Raw genomic sequence first — 7,032 nt, 5'->3', positions numbered from 1 at the left:
TTAATCCTTATATCTTTATTGGGATTGTGTTCAATTTAGAGAACTGGAATGTGTATGTTGTCTTCCTATCCAAGAATATGATATGCATCTCCATGTGTTTGAATTTCTTTTCCGGTGAAATAAAAAGTTTTGTTTTTGTGGTCTCGCATATAACTTGTTTATTCCTAGGTATCTTCTCTCCTTTGGTCTTACTTTAAATGGGGCCTTTTCTTCTATTATATCTTCCAACTGGCTGTTGTTTTTATAAATGAAAACTTTTTATTTCTGTGATGAATTTTATACCCAGTGACTGTATTAGTTTTAAGAGACTTTCAGTTGACTCTTTTAAGCTTTGCATTATCATCTACAAATATTAACTTTACCTTTTCCTCCATGTTTAATGGATCTAAATTCTCTCACCTCTGTTAAATAAATCTTCCCTAGGTTTTTAAGTTCCTTGAGGACATTAATTATAGTAGTACATTTTGTATACCTTTCAGAGCCCCTGTGAAATGGTTTATGACTAACCTCCATTATGAAAATGGAAACACGAAGTGCCTATTAAATTCTGAATCTGCTTAATTTATTTATACCACTTTTGTCAATACCACCGGCAAATGAAACCAAAACTAATTTACTTCTAAAAAGAGATTAATCGATTCTATCCCATCTAATATCTTTTTCCTCTCACAAATCTTTAAAATGTTACATACTTTTTTTCCAAACAAAACAGGCCTTTTACCTTACAAGTCTTTCTTCTTGGATTTACATATGAAATTGTAAGCCAAACTAAGTTTTTAGTCAATAGGTTTGCTTAAATGTTCTTGGTGATACTCATACATTGTCTCTAGCAGTTTCCTTGAAATTACGTATGATTTCACTTAAAAACTACACACATATTAGGTACAACATGAGGGGGACAAATGACCAGGAAAGCTTAAAATTAAATAGATCCAAACCAACCACTGAAATAGAAGACTAAATGCTACAAACTATACAAGATAGTAAGTCTTACTTTATAGTCAGGAATCTTATGTGAACATATTTCCAAATGACACCAGTTTCCTAGATAGGAAGGATAAGCCAGTCACATGTCCATCTTAATATTACAGAAAATCATAAGTTGCACTTTGATAAAGCATGTGTTTATTCCTCAGGCTATTTGCAAAAGCAAGCATTCTATCTAACCTCTAAGTTAATCTTTCATAAGATGAAGTAAAAGCTAGAAATAAGATGAAAATTAAGGAAGTACAGACAAAAAGTAGCTCTTAAAACTGCCCAGCAAAATGGATAAAATTTGTAGAGTTCCCTCACAGGGCCATGAGACACTATCCCAAGAGTAACTCTAAAGCTATTCTCAAATCTTATGACGAGGTTCTTTCTCTACTTCGATAACCAATTCTTCCTTGGACCTTATATTTCTTGGATTTTATATTGTCTGTGTGTATACCACAGAGGCTATTCTATGCTTTGCCTCTTTTCCTGTCCATTTCCTATTTCTCAGAGTGCCCCATCAGGCATTTGCAGAGAGGCTCCTTGTAGCATTTCTTGGTGAGTATGTACATTAAAATGTCATAAAATTTCATTTGAGTTTATATGGTAGTTTTAATGGTTTGCTTTGAATCTCCCATTAGATGTATTAAATTAAGTAACTGGCACATGAAATTTCTAGTTGCAAAGAAATAAAAAGCAAAAACAGCAAAATTATCTTGAAAAACTGAAGAAGTAAAAAACTTCACATATACTTTTAAAAATTCCATCACAGACTAAGGATTTTTGGACACAAAATTCTACTCAGTTTTCAACAGTGTAGCAAAAAATGGTAAACAGCTTCAGTTCTCTAGTTTCAGTGTTTCCAAGAGATGACAGGCATCATCCTAATGAGCTTCAAAAAACCAGAGCAGAGATGTAAGTGAATTCAAGGACAGCATTACTAAAAATTATGGCACATAAAAAATTTAGAATTCTTCATGCAAATACCAGGTAGCTGGAAGCGTCTGTGTAATTTATAATTTACTGATCACAAATAAAGGCTTTTTTTTTTTCTTTTGGCCAACTCTGAAAGAGGTATTAACCTTAAATTAGTTAAATTAGTGACTAGAGGTCATAGAAAATAGAAACAGTCTTAGTCTTCCCTAATGATATTTAAGCCGACTTTAAATAATGTCAGTAGAAGGCATTATTACGCTAGGGACATCCCCAAATTTCTCCATTTTATTAAATATAAGGTTTGGTTTTGTTTTGAAGCAGCGCTTGGCTTAGAAGAGCTGCTGCTGCTTCTTTTTTAAGCAACACTACAAATACCATGATGCTTTGACAATATTTTTAAGTGGCTGTTTATGGATTCTTAACTTTTAATATGCTGAATCACAAATCTTGCCCATTTTTATTTCTCTAATGAATCCATCCATATTCCTAGAATTCATTATCGATAGAAAAGGACAAATAAAAGCCACTTGCCAGATTAGTGGTCTCAATCAACACTGAACTCTTAAGCTTTAGCTCTTAGTTACATATTTAAGAAAACTCCCAATTTTTAATAATCTTATCCCTGTCAAACATTCCACAGATGAGAATTGCTTACACATGGTGATTACTATGCAAATAATTCTACATCCAGTTAACAACTTTTTTTTTTGAGACGGAGTCTCACTCTGTCACCCAGGCTGGAGTCCAGTGGCACCATGTGCACTCACTGTAACCTCCGTCTCCTGGGCTCAAGCAATTCTCCTGCCTCAGCCTTCCAAGTAGCTGGGATTACAGGCGCTCACCACCATGCCCAGCTAAATATATATATGGATTTTTCTTTTCTTTTCTTTTTTTTAGTAGACGGGGTTTCACCATGTTGGTCAGGCTGGTCTCGAACTCCTGACCTCAGGTGATCCACCCGCGTCAGCCTCCGAAAGTGCTGGGATTACAGGCGTGAGCCCCTGTGCCCAGCCACAACTTTTAACTTTTTTTTTTCTTTTTTTTTTTGAGACAGGGCCTCATTCTGTTGTCCAGGCTGTAGTGCAGTAGTGTGACCTCAGCTCATTGCATCCTCTAACTCCCAGGCTAAAGCAATCCTCCTATCTCAGCCTCCTGAGTAGCTGAGACTACAGGCACACACCACCACACCCGGCTAATTTTTGTATATTTTTGGATAGAGATGGGGTTTTGCCATGTTGTCCACATTGGTCTTGAATTCCTGGGTTTAAGGGATCCATCCACCCACCTCAGCCTCCCAAAGTGCTGGGATTACAGGCATGAGCCATGGCTCCTGGCCAGCTTTTAACATTTTTGATTGGAAAGGGCCAGCTTTAGTCTTAGCAGAGCAGCAAACCAAATGTTGAAGAATAGGAACTGTCAAATGTCAGCCTCAAGGCAACATACCAAAGATAAGTATTTAGTAAATTATTAGCCTAGAACCTAGAACCCAAAATCTACCATCTCCTTAACAATGCCCTATCTGACCATCTTCAAGAAAGTTCACCCAAAATTATGTCTTTCACATAAATAAATTTCTTATGCCACTACTATTGGCTAAAATCTTTTGATAGGGAGGAATTACTCCTGACACACCCTCTAGCTTTTCCTTTACAGGACTTTTATGTTTTGAAGAACTCATTAAATCACTAAATTTACTCACCTTTTGTGAACTAGGAAGAATGTAAAGTTACTTGTCTATAACCAACTAATGGGATAGTGTGTGTGTGTGTGTGTGTGTGTGTGTTTTAACAGATAATTTCGCTCTATTTTCTCCCCAGAAAGGGCCAGGAGGAATAGATGATTTAACTTTTTATATTATAATATCAAAAACATCCTTAAAAGACACCGAAAAGATGTTTAGAAAATTCATATTCATTAAACTATCTTTCTGACTTGTATCTTCAACTTCAGAGAGGAAAACAGGGACCCACACTCTCAAACTGGAGAGCGCATTTAGAATTACACAAACTATCCTACTATGACTCAGGAATGGATTGTGTTCTGGCTTACCGTGTGGTGACAAGGCCACATCTGTCAAAAGCAAAGCAAACAATATGATTGCTTTTTAAATTGTATTTTTTCTAGGTTAAAAAAAAAATTACCACAAAACCAAACCAAACCAAACAAAAATGGCAGCTGTCTAAATAAGCAGAAGGCATCAGTTTATTCACTGCTACCACAAAATTTGGAGAAGCAATTTGGGTTAGAGGATCACTTACTTACACCCTTGAAGCTACAAAGTAAGTTACTCAATTTTAATCTGGCTTGAAAAAATGTATTATTTGCAAAATTCAAAAACATTCTTTCCAGCTTTACCTCAAATTCACTGTAAACTTCAACGACTGTCATTCTAATTACCTCACTCCAAAAGTTTGGCAGGTACATATATCAAATACAGAATGTGAACATGTGTGCATGGGTGACCTTATATCCCCATATAACTTACTTACATCTCGGACTATGGGCAACAGGTATCAGCTCCTCATCTCTAGGTTCCAACGATAAAGGAAGGCACTTTGGCTATCTGGTTCTCCCATGTACGTACACTGGGCACACAGCAGTTTGTGCACTGGGCATATACAGAAGGCACTCAACAAATGAGTGAAACTGACCAAAGTCATAAAAAGCTGAATGTTTTAAATTTTTAAAAAGACAATACAGAAACAATTATTAAACTCACATATGTGCTTAACCTGCTTTCTGAATTTTCATTTAAAGTCAAACATGAATAAATGCATTTGTTCTGGGGCACACGTTATACCTTGTGTCATAGCACACATATGCTAAGCTATAGTCTTGACAGTGCAGAGAAGATCCTATAAATTGTTGGACACTGCAATGCTCCCCAAGTAGGAAAATACACCAAGAGGATGAGCCTAACCCAGAGTTTTATGTGTATTAAGGAGCCTGGACTTGCACATTGCTCTTTCCCAACCCTATTTCCACAGAGGATAGCATTCAAGAGTTTGACTTACTTTCCCAGAACGCTAGTTTTTAAGCTTGATGTATGATAAACTTACATCTTAAAAGTCCTGTAAGTAGTTAACTTCTAGTTCCAGAACTATCATTGCTGATTTAACTTGCTTTAAAAATGTATGATTCTAGGGTGGGCATGGTGGCTTGACTGTAATCCTAGCACTTTGAGAGGCCAAGGCAGGAGGATCGCTTTGTAACTAGTTCAAAAACCAGCCTGGGCAACAAAGCGAGAGCATCTCCACAAAAAACAAGAGTTGGCCAGGTGTGGGTGGTGGTGGTATGCACCTGTAATCTCAACTACTTCGAAGTCTGAGGCGGGAGGATTGCTTAAGCCCAGGAGTTTGAGACTGCAATGAGCTATGATCATGCTACTGCATTCTAGTCTGTGTGGCAAAGCAAGACCCTGTCTCAAAAAAAACTTCTAGAAAAAGAAGTATGATTCTAGCTTGCCTTGGTAAATTGGTCAGTTCAGGGTGGAATTTGATATAGGGTAGAAGTTCCATTCAGGGAACAGAAAATTTACAAAGGCCAAATGTAAAACTGCATAATAAAGACACAAACCAAACTGTTAACAATGGTTACCTCTAAAAAGGGATGTGGGATGATGAGGGAAGGGAGATCTAAAAAGGGACTTTTGTTTTTACTCTGTATTAAAGGCACAGATCAAACACAAGTTTGAATTTTTGGTAGCATTATGTCCTGTGTTATGGGAGTTGCTGTTAGAGTTGTGTAAAGACTTGTTTTAGTTTATCTTGTACTTTTCCCCATCAATTATACCTTTGCTCTTTTGCCTTCTTCCCTCCAATAAAAACGTATTCTGAGAAGAGAATCTGCTAAAGTTAACTGCTAGACTTTATATACTAAGCAGTCAACTGTCAGCCAAAAGTAATGAACTTCAAATGAATTATAAGATGCCTTCTAGTTTCCTGATTCACAAGCTTAAAGCAGACCCTGATTCTAAGCATTGGCTTGCATTTGAATTCTATGATACTGACTGGGCATGGTGGCTCACAACTGTAATCTCAGTACTTTGGGGGGTTGAAGCGGGAGGAGTGGTGAGGCCAAGAGTTCAAGACCAGCCTGGGCAACATAGCAAGACTTCCCATCTCTACTAAAAATGAAAAATACAAAAATTAGCCAGGCATGGTGGCTTACACGTGTAGTCCCAGCTACTCAGAAGGCTGAGGCAAGAGGATCACTTGAGGCCATTTCAAGGATGCAGTGAACTATCACTGAGCCACCACACTCCAGCCTGAGTGACAGAGCGAGACTGTCTCAAAAAAATAAAAATAAATAAATAAATAAATAAATTTGGATACTAATGAAATCCACCTAACAGACCAGATTCCTTTTCAGGTTTCATGGAGTCAGAGGCTGTTAAAAAAAAAAAAAAAAAAAAAAAAAAAAAGCAAGACACATCCATAGAAATGCGAGAGGAGAGGAAATAAAATGAAAAAGTCTGTATTTACCAAAGAGCTCCTAGACATGTTGGCAAGAGAAAAGGCAAACGGCAAAACATATGGATAAGACACAATTTATGTGAAAACTTAAAACCCACAATACTATGTATTTCTATATGTAAACATATACATATATTAATACATAGCAAAAAGATACTTGAGGAGTATATACTAAAGACTAACAGTTACTACCATTTGGGAGCACTACCAAAGGGCACTTTGACGATATATATTTTTTATTCTTTCCCTAGAACATTTTCTTACATAATTAAATACAAAATGAGGAACTTTTACATTTCTAGGAAGTACTACATATGATGATCTCCTTAAAATAGTTTGCTACTATAAGCTAGAGTTTAGCAGATACCACTGTTTTCTACTTTTCAACATGAGACTTTATCCTTACTATCCCTCACCTTCCTCTCATTGATCTACACATGTTCAAATTTAAGGAAATCACCTTAGCTTTTCCTTAAATACTTGATAGTGAAGAGATGACACCGTTGCCAGGAAGTATCAAAATCAAGAATGAGATCTAGTACAGTGGGAATAAAGGCCATCGAAGTAGGCAACCCCACCTCCTCTTGACTTGTGGCTTTAATGTGATGCATTTGAAAATATGTGCAGACTTCTAAAGAGAGTAAGATGC

This window comes from Macaca fascicularis, chromosome 11 (assembly GCF_037993035.2).
Source record: "Macaca fascicularis isolate 582-1 chromosome 11, T2T-MFA8v1.1".
Taxonomy (NCBI): Eukaryota; Metazoa; Chordata; class Mammalia; order Primates; family Cercopithecidae; genus Macaca; species Macaca fascicularis.
The sequence above is the reverse complement of the archived record's forward strand: the minus strand, read 5'-3'. Positions refer to the sequence as shown.